Genomic DNA, 17,009 nt, shown 5'->3' with positions numbered 1-17,009 from the left:
GCACACAGAATAGACCGCTCTGGCACAGTGGCACTGCATCCAGTTTGGTAGCAACATGGCAATATTCTTCTCAGATTAAAGTGAAAAAGTTACCAAACTCAAAGGTTTCGTCCATCAGATGGTAACCTGTGGTTGGCGCGTTACATTACGTCTCCCTGTCATTATCTGTAAGTTACAAGGTTCAACCAAATTGGACAAACCCCTTCACTGGACCCCCGAACCTACCATGTTACAAAAAGTACCAGCGGGATTTCTAAGAAGGCACCACTTAGATATCCGGTAGCGACACAGGGATGATTTCTCACTGGTACAGGAAATCAGTTTTATGGAAGAAGTATTACTGACATTTAGTCCTAGTAGCTGTCCTGCACCTGCAGTGATGATGTTGCAGGCAGTCAGCGGATGTTATAGGTCAGCGAGCGTGAACCCATTAGCCAACTAACCGGTTTGGCATAGGGTAACCCAAAGGCCCCTTTCACACGAGCGTGACGGATTGGCTCCGGATGCGTTCAGGGTGAATTCCGTGAAACTCGCACAATTTTGCAAGCAAGTTCGGTCTGTTTTGTCTGTAATTGCGTTCAGTTTTTTGCGCGCGGGTGCGATGCGTTTTGATGTGTTTTTCATGCGCGTGATAAAAAACTTAAGGTTTACAAACAATATCTCCTAGCAACCATCAGTGAAAAACGCATTGCATCCGCACTCATGAAACGCAAAACTGATGAGTGCAAAAAAAAATGCTCATGTACACAGACCCATAGAAATGAATGGGTCAGGATTGAGTGCGGGTGCTATGCGTTCATGTCACGCATTGCACCCGCGTGGAAAACTCGCTCGTGTGAAAGAGGCCTAAGGCCTCTTTCACACGAGCGCGACATATTGACTACTGATGCGTTCAGTGAAACTTGCACCATTTTGCAAACAAGTTCAGTAAGTTTTTTCTGCGGTTGCGTTTAGTTCAGTTCTGCGCGGGTGCAATGCATTTTGATGCGTTTTTCACGCGGGTGATAAAAAACTAAGGCTTCTTTCACACGGGCACAATGCGTGAGGTGAATGCATTGCACCCGCACTGAATCCGGATTTTTCACGCACGGTTGCCAGGAGACGATCGGGATGGGGACCCGATCATTATTATTTTCCCTTATAACATGGTTATAAGGGAAAATAATAGCATTCTTAATACAGAATGCTTAGTAAAATAGGGCTGGAGGGGGGTAAAATAAATAAATAAACTCACCTCATCCACTTGTTCGCGCAGCCCGGCTTCTCTTCTGTTTTCTTCTTTGAGGAAAAGGACCTGTGGTGACATCACTGTGCTCATCACATGGTCCATCACATGATCAATCACCATGGTGACGTCACCAAAGGTCCTTTTCCTCCCAGGTCATCAAAGAAGAAGACAGAAGAGAAGCCGGGCTGCGCGAACAAGGGGATGAGGTGAGTTTAATTAATTATTATTATTTTTTTAACCCCTCCATCACTATTGTACTAAGCATTCTGTATTAAGAATGCTATTATTTTCACTTATAACCATGTTATAAGGGAAAATAATAAAATCTACACAACACCTAATCCAAACCCAAACTTCTGTGGGGAAAAATCTCACATTTTCATGCAACGCATCCACATCTTTTCCCGCACGTCACCCGCAACGCCCGTGTAAACCCAGCCTAAAGGTTTACAAACAATATATCCTAGAAACTATCAGTGATTGCATTGAATCCGCACTTGCTTCTGGATACAATGCGTTTTTCACTGAAGCCCCACTTCTATGGGGCCAGGGCTGCATGAAAAACACAGAATATAGAACATGCTGAGTTTTTCACGCAATTCAAAACTGATGCATGAAAAAAACCGCTCATGTACACAGACCCATTGAAATGAATGGGTCAGGATTCAGTGCGGGTGCAATGTGTTCATGTCACGCATTGCACCCGTGTGGAAAACTCGCTTGTGTGAAAGGGGCCTAAGGATGTAATCAGTTCCAAAATGTATAAATTAGGCTCTCTAAATTCAGTTATTTACAGGCTTCAGTCTAGCAGATTCTCCACTCGCAGTTCCCTAGAGCCTAATTTATACAATTTGGAATTGATTATACTTTCACATAAAATGTATTGATATTTGACCTCAAGGAAAATTTGTGAAGTGTAATGAGCAGACAAGTACTCATTTATAATTAGATTATATGCCCTCTGTAAAGGCCAATTCAAAGAAGAATTTTACTAGATGTCTTAGATATTGGAGGTAAATATAAGATAATTTCATCAATAATACCATGTGAACATGAAATGTGAATGCAACCCAAACTTTCTCCAAGGCAGCAAAAGACTAAAAGATTCACAACCTCTTAAAGACATCTGTCAGCAGATTTGTATCTATGAAACTGACCTGTTACATGTGCACTTGGCAGCTGAAGGCATCTGTGTTGGTCCCATGTCCATATGTGCCGCATTGCTGAGAAAAATAATGTTTTAATGTATGCAAATGAGCCTCTAGGAGCAACGGGGGTGTTGTCGTTACACCTAGAAGCTTTCCTCTCTCTGCAACTGCCCCACCCTCTCCACTTTGATTGACAGGCCAGGCAGTAAAAACGTAATCACTCCTGCCTGGCCCTGTCAATCAAAGTGCAGAGGCCATGGCAGTTGCAGAGAGAGCAGAACCTCTAGGTTTAATGGCAACGCCACCATTGCTCCTAGAGGCTGATTCGCATTTATTAAGACTTTTTTTTTTTTCAGCAGTGCGGGCACATATGAACCAACAATACTGTATTGGGTATGCGCCAGAATTTTTGTGCTTGAGCAGTAAAGTTCTCTCCAGAGCTTGGACAAACAGCTGAACTGTGCATGTACCAGAATGGGGCCAGGTGTGGGCAGGATTTAGAAGCATAGCACTGTCAATCACAAGGGGAAAGGAATGGCTAACTTTGCACAGGGACAGAACTTTGGTGCTCCATAGGACTCTGGCCCACCCTCCATGCACCAAACTACTGATTTGCCTATATGAACAAAGGGGGAGAGTTATCAAACTGGTGTAAAGTAGAACTGGCTTAGTTGCCCATAGAAACCAATCAGATTCCAACTTTCATCTTTCACAGCTCCTTTTGAAAATGAAAGGTGGAATCTGATTGGTTGCTACGGGCAACTAAATCAGTTCTACATTACACCAGTTTGATAAATCTCCCCCAAATATGCTTTTCGCCACAATGCTGCAATGGATTGCCAAACAAGAGGTACTGTTATAAATGTTACTGAAAGCACTGTCCTTAGGTTGAGATGTAAAAACCAGCTGATAGACTCATAGTTACACCTTCACCTCTAGGTCAGAGTAAAGAGCGGATATGGACACGTCCACTTCAAAATAAAAGGTTGTGATACATCCGGCTGCACCAATATAGGGGCAGAAGAGAAGAATTCCTTAATTGCATAAAAGTCTTGCAAAGCTGAATCAGACCACACTGAGACATCTGTCCCTTTCTTAGTCATGCCAGTTAAGGGTTTTACTATTGTCAAATAATTCTGAATACATTTTCGGTAATAGTTGGTGAACCCTAAAAACCACATATAAGCCTACAGATTTTCTGGTCTATCCCAGTCTAATACAGCACGGACTTTCTCTGGATCCATTCGAAAACCTGAAGATGACAGCAGGTAGCCCAAAAACTGCACGTTGTGTACAGCAAAAACACACTTCTCTAATTTTGCATACAATTTATTGTCCTTTAGGATCTGTAACACCTGTCTAACGTGATCCTAATGTGTTTCCACATCTGGAGAATAAATTAGAATGTCATCAAAATACATGACTACAAACCTCACCACAAGGTGATGAAAAATGTAATTCACAAAATGCTGGAAAACCGGAGGAGCATTGGTCAACCCGAAAGGCATGACCAGATTCTCAAAGTTCCCCTAAGGAGTATTAAAAGCCGTCTTCCATTCATCCCCTTCCTTGATCCTAACCAGATTATATGCCCCTCTTAAGTCCAACTTGAAGAACACCTTGGCACCAACAATCTGGTTAAACAAATTGGGAATCAAAGGAAGAGGGTAAGATTTACGAAGAGTAATCCGATTGAGTTCACGGAAATCGAGACATGGCCAAAGACCTCCGTCCTTTTTTTTTTTACAAAAAAGAACTCTGCTGCCACTGGAGACTTGGAAGGTCTTATGTGTCCTTTAGCCAAACTCTCGGCAATATACTCTCTTATGGCCAGTTTTTCAGGTCCAGAAAGGTTATACAATCTAGATTTTGGCAATTTAGCTCCGGGAATAAGATTGATAGGACAATCATATTCCCGAAGCGGAGGTAAATCCTGGCATCCACTTTCAGAAAATAACTTGGCGAAATCAGATAAAATAGGGTAATGTTTTAGTAGTTAAAACAGAAAAAGATGTATTGTCAATGCATTAATCACCCCAATCCAGAATCTGTCTAGCTTGCCAGTTGATGGTTATTGTGCTTGCTTAACCACGGTAAACCCCAAGCCACCGCTGCAGAAAGACCATCCAACACAAAACATGAGATAAATTCTTGATGAAAGTCACACACTCTTAATCTGATATCATGCACCACTTGAGAGAACACTTCTGAGCTAGAGGTGCAGAATCAATAGCAAAAACAGAAATGTTTTTTTTCTAATGCACTCGGTGACAACCCGTGCATACGGATGAACTGAGCATCAATCAGGTTCACCCCGGCCCCGCTGTCAAAAACACCTCAATCCCCACAGTTTTAGACTAGCGCCACCTCCAAGAGTCAGATGGGAATTAAATGTCCCTCTTTTTTTCTTTTTGCCGTTGAATGCATGGACATACTCTGATAAAATGTCAATTTTGTCCACAGAAAAAAATACTCCCTTCCTATTACCAGTATGCTTAAAAGCGGATCCAGGCATCTTACATATCCAGTAACTATCCTTCTTTACCGGATCTGCAATTGTAGGAGATAAATATCTAATATCTCATTTCTCCTAATTGATTTTAAATGTGGTGCAGTTTTAATTGCTGTTTCTTGGCCGTCTCTTCACGGCCTTGTTTCTTTTTATATAAATGTAAACTTCTCATCCAATGTCTTCTATTTTAAGAGTTTGTACTGTAATGCACAAATTATATTGTATTTCATTGTACTATGACACTATGGAAGATGTTGTATACTCTGATTTTCTAATAAAAAATTTGTGAGTAAAAGCGGATCCAGGAGTAGCTCCCCCTAATTGCATGGGTTTGTTCCCAGACATAAATCCAGGAGTAGCTTCACCCAAAGTATCAAAGGAGGACGATACATCATGTGATAGTACGTCCTGAGAGTAGGGGCCCCTAGATCTCTCTCTCTCAGGCATCTATCCATGCGTATAGCAAGAGACATAGCAGCCTCCAGAGAAACTGGGGTTTCATGAAAGGCCAAGGTGTCCTTCAGCTGCTCTGATAACCCTTGACAAAACTGGCTACAGAGGGCAGGATCGCTCCACTCCGTGTCCGTAGCCCACCTCCTAAACTCAGACATGACATTCAAAAGAACCCTTCTAGTTGTATGTAGCTAAACTAGTGGACCTCTGTGAAAGTCTCACTATAGCACCAAACATACTGAGTAATGTATGATCGTGGTACAACATACAGTCAGATCCATAAATATTGGGACATTGACACGATTCTAACATTTTTGGCTCTATACACCACCACAATGGATTTGAAATGAAATGAACAAGATGTGCTTTAACTGCAGACTGTCAGCTTTAATTTGAGGGTATTTACATCCAAATCAGGTGAACTGTGTAGGAATTACAACAGTTTGCATATGTGCCTCCCACTTGTTAAGGAACCAAAAGTGTGTGTGTTATTCCCTCATTATCCCAATTATAATGAGCAGATAAAAGGTCCACAGTTCATTTCAAGTGTGCTATTTGCATTTTGAATCTGTTGCTGTCAACTCTCAAGGTGAGATCCAAATAGCTGTCACTATCAGTGAAACAAGCCATCATTAGGCTGAAAAAGTAAAACAAACCAATCAGAGAGATAGCAAAAACATTAGGCGTGGCCAAAACAACTGTTTGGAACATTCTTAAAAAGAAGGAACACACCGGTGAGCAACACCAAAAGACCCAGTAGACCACAGAAAACAACTGTGGTGGATGACCGAAGAATTCTTTCCCTGGTGAAGAAAACACCCTTCACAACAGTTGACCGAAGAACACTCTCCAGGAGGTAGGTGTATGTGTGTCAAAGTCAACAATCAAGAGAAGACTTCACCAGAGTGAATACAGAGGGTTCACCACAAGATGTAAACCATTGGTGAGCCTCAAAAACAGGAAGGCCAGATTAGAGTTTGCCAAATGACATCTAAAAAAGCCTTCACAGTTCTGGAAAAACATTCTATGGACAGACGAGACCAAGATCAACTTATACCAGAGTGATGGGAAGAGAAGAGTATGGAGAAGGAAAGGAACTGCTCATGATCCTAAGCATACCACCTCATCAGTGAAGCATGGTGGTGGTAGTGTCATGGCGTGGGCATGTATGGCTGCCATGGGAACTGGTTTGCTTGTATTTATTGATGATGTGACTACTGACAAAAGCAGCAGGATGAATTCGGAAGTGTTTCAGGCAATATTATCTGCTCATATTCATCCATATGCTTCAGAACTCATTGGACGGTGCTTCACAATGCAGATGGATAATGACCCAAAGCATACTGCAAAAGCAACCAAAGAGTTTTTTAAGGGAAAGAAGTGAAATGTTATGCCATGGCCAAGTCAATCACCTGACCTGAATCCGATTGAGCATGCATTTCACTTGCTGAAGACAAAACTGAAGGGAAAATGCCCCAAGAACAAGCAGGAACTGAAGACAGTTGCAGTAGAGGCCTGGCAGAGCATCACCAGGGATGAAGCCCAGCGTCTGGTGAGGTCTATGCGTTCCAGACTTCAGGCTGTAATTGACTGCAAAGGATTTGCAACCAAGTATTAAAAAGTGAAAGTTTGATTTATGATTATTATTATGTCCTATTACTTTTGGTCCCTTAACAAGTGAGAGGCACATATGCAAAGTGTTGTAATTCCTGCACCGTTCACCTGATTTGGATGTAAATACCCTCAAATTAAAGCTTACAGTCTGCAGTTAAAGCACATCTTGTTTGTTTCATTTCAAATCCATTGTGGTAGTGTATAGAGAATTTTTTTTTAGAATTGTGTCGATGTCCCAATATTTATGGACCTGGCTTTAAATGCATACTAAAGTAAAAGAAGGGGGCACAACAGTCATGTTAGAACAAAAGATGGACACTTACATGCCACAAAGTGAATACCAGGAGTACAAGAAGGTCGCCCATCCCAGAAATACCTCCTTGTACTCCTGGAATTCACTTTGTGTCCATCTTTTGTTCTAACATGACTGTTGTGCCCCCTTCTTTTACTTTAGTATGCATTTATGTTGTACCACGATCATACATTACTCAGTATGTTTGGTGCTATAGTGAGACTTTCACAGAGGTCCACTAGCTTACAATTAGAAGGGTTCTTTTGAATGTCATTTGCTGTGCTTTCAGTGGCGCAGACACACTTCTTCAATCACCATAGCTTGAATTATAGAACCCATATTTTGTCAACATGCATTTAGCTGTTACTTTATGATATGCATTGATGTAGGCTGTGAAAATTTCAAAGTTTGGACTATACAGCTCAATTGTACGTGACAAATCACTGATTTTGACCAGTATAGGCAAATAATACTTACCCAATCTATCCGGTCATTCATGACAGTACAGTATACCATTGCCACTACGTACACTTTTGTTAAGTTTGTACTACCGCCAGCAGGAGTTTTGTAAGGAGTGTACCTTTCATATTGTCGCAGCATTGTCCTGTAATCACTGCCATGTACAATCTGTCCACAATTATGTAGTTATATATTTTTATTTAATAAAGATTGCATTCCCCCCCCCCCAATATCTTTATTAATATATAAAAAAAATACACAAAGAGAGAATTTTGAGTAAACATTTAGCATAGTTAATACCTTTTTCCTTGGATTCGTATTTTAAGTTTGTAAATAAGAAAGTTAGATGCTATTCCAGTATTTTCTAAATTTTGAACAAGTCCAGATTATATGGAGGTAATCCGCACCTAAGGTATCACATCTAGGGCACTTGGATGTATCTCTTAGCCCACATTTGTTTAGCCATATAGGGGCAACATATAGTCTATGACAAATACTAAACTGTACTAGAACATGGTTGAAATTATGGGATAGTGTACTTAAATTAGCAAAGATATTCCCCCACCCTTCTACTTGTATATTTGGACAATCCAACTCCCAGGCTCTTTGTCCTGGTGACTGTGTATCACAAAACCGTGCCTTAAGTAATAGTTTATATATATTTGAAATCTTAATTCTTATGAGTGTCGTCCCTGTCCAATCATTTAAAAAGCATGAACTATCTATATCCAACAATGATTTATCATCCAGACTAAATAATGCTGACCGCAACTGAAAATACCTAAACCAAGAGAGGTTTTCTACATTATGTGATAACTCCGTGAGCGACTTAATCTCTCTATCCTTAACTACTTGTGAAATGTAAAAAATCCTATTCTTTTGCCAAAATTTATCAGCTGCTATACCATCTAACAACTGTAGATGAAAGTTATGCCAAAGAGGCGTGAATGTAAGTGAACCCTTTACCCTCAACCATATTCTAGTAGCAGCCCACATTTTAGAAAGTAATTTTATAATCACTTTATAACCCCGCTCTTGGCTAATCAATAGTCCAGATTCCAAAAGAGTAAATATGTTATTATATGAATAACTCCCTACTAGGATCCTTAAAAGTGCACTATTTTTCCATTCGTAACACATCAATAACTGGGCAGCAATAAAATAACCTTTGAAATAGGGGAGGTTTAAACCCCCACATTCCAATGGTTTGTATAGATGTTCCAATTTTAACCTGACTCGTTTTCTTCCCCACACTAAATCATGAATTATTCTTTCCATAAGTTTAAAATATTTATCTTCTATCCAGGTAGGTGTATTCCTGAGCACATACAGAAATTGTGGTAGGATCACCATTTTGACCAGTGAAACTCGATCAGCTCTAGATAGAGGGAGTTTCAGTGGGTCTATTGGCATTAGACTGGTCTCAGACCAATTTATATGAAAACCAGATACCTCACCAAATAGTTTAACCATTCGGATAATTCTTGGGAGGGTTTTTTCCGTGTGGTCTATGAAAAAAAGAACATCATCTGCATATAAGGAGATACGATCTTCCACTCCTAATGTTCCAAATCCTTTAACTTGATCATCCTGCCTAATGGCCAGAGCTAGGGGCTCGATGCCATAAGTGATCTATACAGTAATTTGAGGATATTTATAAATCTTTCCCCAAAACCCATCCTTGTCAGAACCCTCCAGAGGAAACGCCACTCCACCCTGTCAAAGGCCTTAGAGGCATCCAATGACAGGATGGAGCGAGCGGTCCTCCCAGAGGCCTGTATATTGGCAAAGAGCCGATGGAGATTGTGATGCGTGCCCTTGTTTTGAATAAAGCCATTCTGGTCCGGATGGACAATGGAGGAAATAACCCTAGAGAGCCTTTTGGCCAAAATCCTTGCGAGGAGCTTTACATCTGCATTAAGCAGTGAAATCGGTCTATACAATCCCAGATCTGAGGGGTCCTTGCCTTTTTTTGGAATTAATGTTATTACAGCTTCCATCATTGAATCTGGCAGTTTCCCATCCTCCACCGATTCAGCAAAGACCCCCAACAATCTAGGGAGAATAAACTCCTTGTATTTGCTATAAAATTCATATGGGAGTCCATCTGAACCAGGGGGTGGAATTACCCAAACATAATTTAATTGCCCCCTCAAGTTCCTGAATCGAGAAATCTACCTCAAGTGCTTTCTTTTGGGCCACAGAAATAGTTGGAAAAACAATGCCATCGAGATAAGAATCCATCATTTCATCTATAATCTTAGATTCAGCTTTATAAAGATCTGAAAAATAATCCAAAAAAGCTTTCTCTACAGAACTTTGTCCACTAACCATCCTACCATTGGCCAGTCGGACATTATCTATATATTTTTTGGATTCTTGACTCGAGATCACTCTAGATAGAAGTTTCCCAGGTCGCCCTGAAATAAACTTTGTTGGGCCTTGTCCAACAAAAAGTTAGAGTATGCTTGTGTGGTCTTCTGCACATTTTCCCTGTTCTCCTCTGTGTTATTTATATAACAGGATTCTGTAGCTGAGTACACTAGTTCTAGGTTTTTCTGTTTTTTCTCATACTCCTTTCTCAGGTTCGCAATATTACTGACCATTATTCCCCTCATATAGGCCTTAAAAGTGTCCCATACCACCTGGATTTTTGCTGAGCCATAATTAGTGTCCCAAAATCGGCTAATTTAATTTTGTATTATTTCATGTCTCTTTATTACTGATAACCAATAAGGGTTTAATCTGAATGGGAGTCTCTCTATGTATTTCTCATAGGTCAGACAAAGTTCAAGAACTAGCGGTAAATGGTCCGAGAATGACCTTGTCTCATACTTCATTCGTTTTACAAGTCTCACATATTTTCTATTCATCAGGGCAAGGTCTGTTCTGGACATGGATTTGCCTAATTTACTAATGCATGAAAAAGCCCTTTTCCCATGACCCAAACATCCCCAAACATCTTCAAACCCGGCCTCAGAACAAAACCGTGCCAAGGGGGACCCCTGAACCGGAGTGTCTCCCTTGGCGCCCGTAGAAAACCTATCCAACACAGGATTAATAACACAGTTGAAATCTCCAATAATCAGTGTTGGACACTCTGGCCATTTATCCATAAATGATAACAAAGAGGACTGAGAAAGAGAATGACTGTGGAATATAGACAAAGGCCAAAATACATGTCTTCCCCATCAGCCTGCAGTATAGGAAGACAAATCTCCCTTGCTGGTCGACCGAGGATGCCTCGCACACGAAATCAATCATTCTATGTATAAAAACAGTAACACCCCTAGAATAACTAGAGAAAGTGGAATGATACGTGTATATAGCCCATCCCCTGCCGACCACCCTGGAGGTCTCCCCAGTGAGGTGCGTTTCCAACAAACATACTATTGCTGGGAGATGGATCCGCGTCAGAGCAAAAACCGCTTGTCTCTTTCTTCTATCCCCCAGACCCTGTACGTTCCAGGCAAGAATTCTGATAGACATTATAAAGAACAGTTAGGTGAAAAAAACGAAAAAAAAAAGAAGGGATGATGCATTACAGCCCAGACACAGCCTAGACCCCCCCCCCCCCCCCATACAGGTAATCCACCACATGTTGCAGCAGATCTCTCTCCTATGACCATCCCTCCCACGCTCCCTCCTGCTCGGCACCTGCCCGCTAGCTAACAGAGAAAAATTGAGAGTATAAACACCCTCTACCAATTGTTATTCCCAGCAGATCCTACAACAGTTATTTCACATATCATTTCGTTCAAGCCAATCCGCGGCTTTGTCCGGAGTATCAAAAAATAAAGTTGTGTCTTTAAAAATAATCCGAAGTTTTGCTGGGAAGATAAGTGAGTATTTAATATCCCTTTCTCCTAACCTCTTTTTAACCGTCATAAATGAGCGTCTCTTTTCTTGAATGTCCTTTGAAAAATCGGGAAAGAAGGCCAATCTGTTTCCATCATATAGAACGGGTGAGCATTCCCTCGCCCTTCTTAGTACCATATCTCTGTCCCTTGAAACCAGTAACTTAACAAGGAATGTCCGTGGTTGCCTCCCAGGGATTGGTTTGCCACCTGGGACCCGATGAGCTCTTTCTATCATAAACAAAGGGGAAAAAAGATCCCTCCCAAAATTCTCAAGGATCAGCATCTGTATAAATTGGGTAGGGTTCTTATCCTCGGCACCCTCTGGAACCCCCAGGACTCTCACGTTGTATCTTCGTGATCTATCTTCGAGGTCCACCACCTTTCTTTTAAGAAGATTAAGATCTGACTTCAAGGTGGACATCTCAGTATTTATTTTTTGGGATTCATTCTGTATAATAGCCATAGAGCTCTCCACATTGTTAACTCTATCTCGGATTCTTGACAAATCGTCTCTAATCAGTCCCACGTCAACTTGGATAGACCTGAGTTGGGTTGTAATACCCTGTATTAGATCCCCATTCTGTTTTACCAGTAGTATTTCTTTTAGCGGGGAAGAGTTGGCACTAGACATATCTTCTCACTCTATTCCCTCTTCCCCTTGAGGGTACCCAGGAACTTTTTGTGATTCTATTTCCATCACCTCAAAATTATCAGTTTTTTTGGATCTAGTGTCCTTTTGTCCACCTCTCCTATTAACCCTTGGGGACCTTAGGAATTGATCTATTTTTGTCCCTTCAAAGGATTTAATGGCCGCTTTCTGGCCAGAGAAGTCTGCCGAGCGCCTACTAGCTTTTGGAGCCATTCCCTGTTCCTCTTTCTTTTCCTTCCTTCCTTTTATCATTTTATTCTCCTTTTTTTCCCCTTTCTTCTTTAAGTATATCCTTTTTTTCTTTTTTCTCTTTCCTTTTTTTCCTTCTTTCTCTTCCCCTCCCTTCCTCTCTTTCCCTCTTTCCTTCTTCCTTTCCTCCTCCTTCCCTCTTTTTCCGCCTTTTTTTTAATTATTAATATTTTTCCTTTCTTCCCCCCCCAATTTTCTCTTCCTTTGCTTCCCCCCCCCCTTTTTCCAGTTTATTTTGTATTTGTATTTGTCTCCTTGTTCTCCCTCAGAAGTAACACATGTAGAATGTGGGTTAAATACACTTTAGTATACTTTGATTACTTTAGGTTAGTTTGTTAGTTGATTAGTAGAAAAAAAAAAGGACATGGGAGAGCAAAAAAAAAAAAAAGGAACAATCTCACCAGTTTTTTGCTCTTCAATCTCCGGATGCCCACCTGGAGGCCGCACAAGTACGGCCACGAAAAGACCACTTGATCCAGGAAACCCTGTGGGGGCGACAGAGCAGCAGGAGGAGACCACCAGAGAAGAGCCGAAGGTGCAGGACAGGGGAAGCGGCCGACCAAGCTCCGATGGCCACCGCAAACAACCCGTGCCACAGGAAACAGGACACAGAGAGGACCCGCCAGGAGGAGAGGAGCGCCGTCACCAGCGGGCGCCAGGAGATCAGGAGGCACCCACAGGCAGGCACAGAGGGACCAGGGACCAAGGACCCAAGCTGCGGCGGGAGCCCACCGATCCAGTCAGCTGGCCACGCAGAGCCCCGCCAGCCAAGCGACAGAGGGAAGGAGCAGAGGCAGACGAGGGGAGAGGAACCGGAGCCCCAAGGAGGAAGTCCACAATCTGGGCGAAGTAAGGAGATGATGAGGTGCAGAGGAGAAGCGGGACACTGCTAGGAGGCAGGCACAGCTGGGTCAGGAGCAGAGGCAACAGCACGAGCCCCTGGGTCCGTGGAAGCAGGAGAGGCCACAGAGACGTAAGAAGCAGCGGGGTAGCGGGGTAGCCGAGCCGCGGGGAGAGAGGAGAGCGTGACGTACTACGTCATCACGTCATGTCATTAAGTTGTGCCCATTTCATCTTTCAATAAAGATAGAATTTAATACATTATATGTGTGTGGCTATGAATTTAGTGAATCATTGGTTATTGACACACATATTAAATTACTGTGTTTTGTAAATATCGGTGTTTCTCCTAAACTCAGAGCAATAAATTTCAGCAGAACGATCACCGTGACGAAGGCCGCGCAGCTTGGTTTCAGATAGAGAGGTCCGATCCGGATCATCATAGATAAGACCGAAAGCTTAGAAAAATGTATCTACTGACCGGAGAGACTGCGATCCGGTCGGCAGAGACAAAGCCCATGACTGTGCATACTCCTTTAGCAGGGAAATAACCACACTGACTCGCTGTTTCTCATCCCCAGAAGAGTGTGGACGTAGCCTCAAATACAGTTTGCACGCCTCCCGAAACAAAATTAAATTATCATGTCCCCCAGAGAATCTGTCCGGGAGCCTGTGGTCTCTGTATCTGCGAGACGGTCGTGTGGAGGTCAGCTACCTCCAAAGACAGCTCTTACAGCAGACCTGCCAGTGCAGCAATAGGATCCAAAGCTACACACAAACAAAAAATTATGGTTTATAATGTCACGCTTCAATATGGGAGGGAAACACCACACTGAGCATAAGAGGGAAGGGGGAAAAAGGGAATCAGGCCTGAGAACTAGGGAAGGAAGATGGACACTTCCTAGTAAAACCCTAACCAAAATCCTGACTGACTACCAGTATGAACAGACCCCAGAGATAGGTGTGTTTGTACGCAGGAATACCTAGAGTCCTATCTAGCCCTATAGGACCCTGGTACTAATGGCAGGGACAAGACTACCTGTTCCTCCAGAAGGAAGGACGAATAGGAGTCTCCTTCAGGCCTTATACAAACAACAGGGAAATGCAACACACAGAATCCAAACAAAATACAAAAAGGGAAAGGAAAGACTTAACTTTAAAGGGGCAATGGAAGCACCAGGGACTCCACCGAGAGCCATACACCAGCAATCCACAACTGAAACTGAAGCTATAAACCGCACAGCATTGTGGGAGAAGCAACAATAAATAAGGAAGGTTAAATGACCACATTAGCAACACCTGAGGCAAGGGGTGTGGCCATTACCAAAAACAACACAGATGACTATAGATCCACAAGGAAAACCTGTCAGAGTAAACCACATGTTGCCAGTCTTACTGATCTCCTGCCTCCTGTCGCAGCAACATGACATTGAAGTTACGACACTGAACCTGTGTACTATCATGAATGCACAGCTTCGTAATCTGAAGAGTGTTAAAGGGCATCTGTCAGCAGATTTGTATCTATGAAACCGGCTGACCTGTTACATGTGTGCTTGGCAGCTGAAGACATCTGTGTTGGTCCCATGTTTATATGTGCCTGCATTGCTTAGAAAAATGAAGGTTTAATATATACAATTGATCCTCTAGAAGTAACGGGGGCATTATCGTTACTCCTAGCGGCTCTGCTCTCTCTGCAACCGCAGCACCCTCTGCACTTTGATTGACAGGGCCAGGCAGTGAAAACATGATCATACCTGGCCGTGACTTCTCCTAAAGTCTAAGTCCAGAGAGCGTGGCAGTTGCAGAGAGAGCAGAGCCTCTAGGTGTAATGGCAACACCCCCCTTTCTCCTAGAGGCTCATTTGCATATATTAAAACATCATTTTTCTTAGCAATGCGGCACATATGCACATGGGACCAACACAGATGCCTTCAGCTGCCAAGTGCACATGTAACAGGTCAGCCAGTGCCATGGTTACAAATCTGCTGACAGATGCCCTTTAAGGGTGACTTCTCTAGAGATCTGAAGGTTGTACAGGGAGATCCATTGCATTGCATAGTAAAAGATAAAACAGAAATGAGACAGAAAGGGTATTGCCTAGTTTGTAGCTCTCTCCTCCAGGAGCCGTCCTCTTTAGCATTCTGGCTATGCCCCTGATCTTAAACAGACCACTATATTTCCAAAGCTTTCCTCAGAAATTACAGTATTACGGAAGAATATTCATGAAGGATTTTGAATCCCAGAGATTTTGGTTGCCATGCAGAAAGGTCACGATGACATATGCCGTGCATGCTTCCTCAATGGCACTTCATATCCTAATAATTATGTCTGCTGTGTTTTTCTTTACATTATACTTGCTACATTTTATTTGGATCGTTTCCCCTGCAAATTGGTACAATAGTAATATATTTCATCCTCTTACCCCAGGGACATGACCCCATAAATAATTGATATAAAGTTTCATTCAACAGCATGTCTCCGTACATCAGTTACCATGACAACACAGGCAATATCCTGCTTTACACCAATGGACTTCTCTGTCCAGATTCATACCCAATCCGCCTCACTACAAGGAGGGATTACGGGCAAACTCTACATCCCTTGCTGTGTTTCCATACCACGGATTATCTGGTCTTCGCAGGAGGAAACACTTCTGCTCATTTAGTGGCTCCAGATGGAAATCATGTGAATCACAACTTTCATGAATCAAAGTCTATATCACATGAGCTGCCTCACAGGCGAATTAACCCGATTGTATAAAAATGAAACAAATGGATGCATTAATAAGAGCTACGAAGAGGACATGAATGTAAAATGAACTGCAGTTTATTGATACACTGAAATAAGCTACTGATGCTTTCAAAGAGAACGTTCTCACAGAAATGAGTAAATAATGTGTGATAGATTGATTTGTGACAAAAAAAAACATGTAAAAAGCTAAGGAAATATTATAATTAACATATAGCTTTTCACCTAGCCCCCCCCCCCCCCCCCCCCCCCCGAGCATGTGGTACCTGTTAAAAAACTGAGACTCACCTACCCCCGCCACTCTGTTTTGGCGCACTGGCTCTATCTGACAGTCCCTGGACTGTTTATGTCCGTAAAGGGTCCTGTGTGCCTCAGTGGTGGCGTGTCCCCAAGCTGCACGTCACTGCTGGTTTACTTGATGCTTGGAGACATTTCACAGCTGGGCCAGTTTTTGGCCTCATGCACACAACCGTTACCTGTTTTGCGGTCCACAATTTGCTGATCCGCAAAACACAGATACTGGCCGTGTGCATTCCACATTTTGCGCAACGGAACAGCTGATAACAGCTAATAAAACAATCCTATCCTTGTCCTTTGTGGAATGGCATGTGGACACACACGGAACAAGTTCAGTTTTTATGCGGACCCTTTGAAGTGAATAAATCCGCATACGAGCCGCAAAAATAATAGCACGGAAACGGAATAAAAGTACATTCGTGTGCATGAACCCTTTGGCTGCAGCCACGCAGGACTGGAAGATTGCCAAATGAAGCCTGGTTTCGGAAAGGAGGATTGGGGACATGTGAGTATGAGCTTTTCCACAGGTACCACACGCTCTGGGGGCTACATAGAAACAGCAATAATCCTAAAAAAAAAAAAAAAGCTATAAAAAATATGCTCAAGATAAGTCTCCGTTTTATGCGCATTTCCTATGTGCATGCTACTAAAGGGTTAAAA

The sequence above is a fragment of the Bufo gargarizans genome, chromosome 2, assembly GCF_014858855.1.
Source record: "Bufo gargarizans isolate SCDJY-AF-19 chromosome 2, ASM1485885v1, whole genome shotgun sequence".
Lineage (NCBI taxonomy): Eukaryota > Metazoa > Chordata > Amphibia > Anura > Bufonidae > Bufo > Bufo gargarizans.
The sequence above is the reverse complement of the archived record's forward strand: the minus strand, read 5'-3'. Positions refer to the sequence as shown.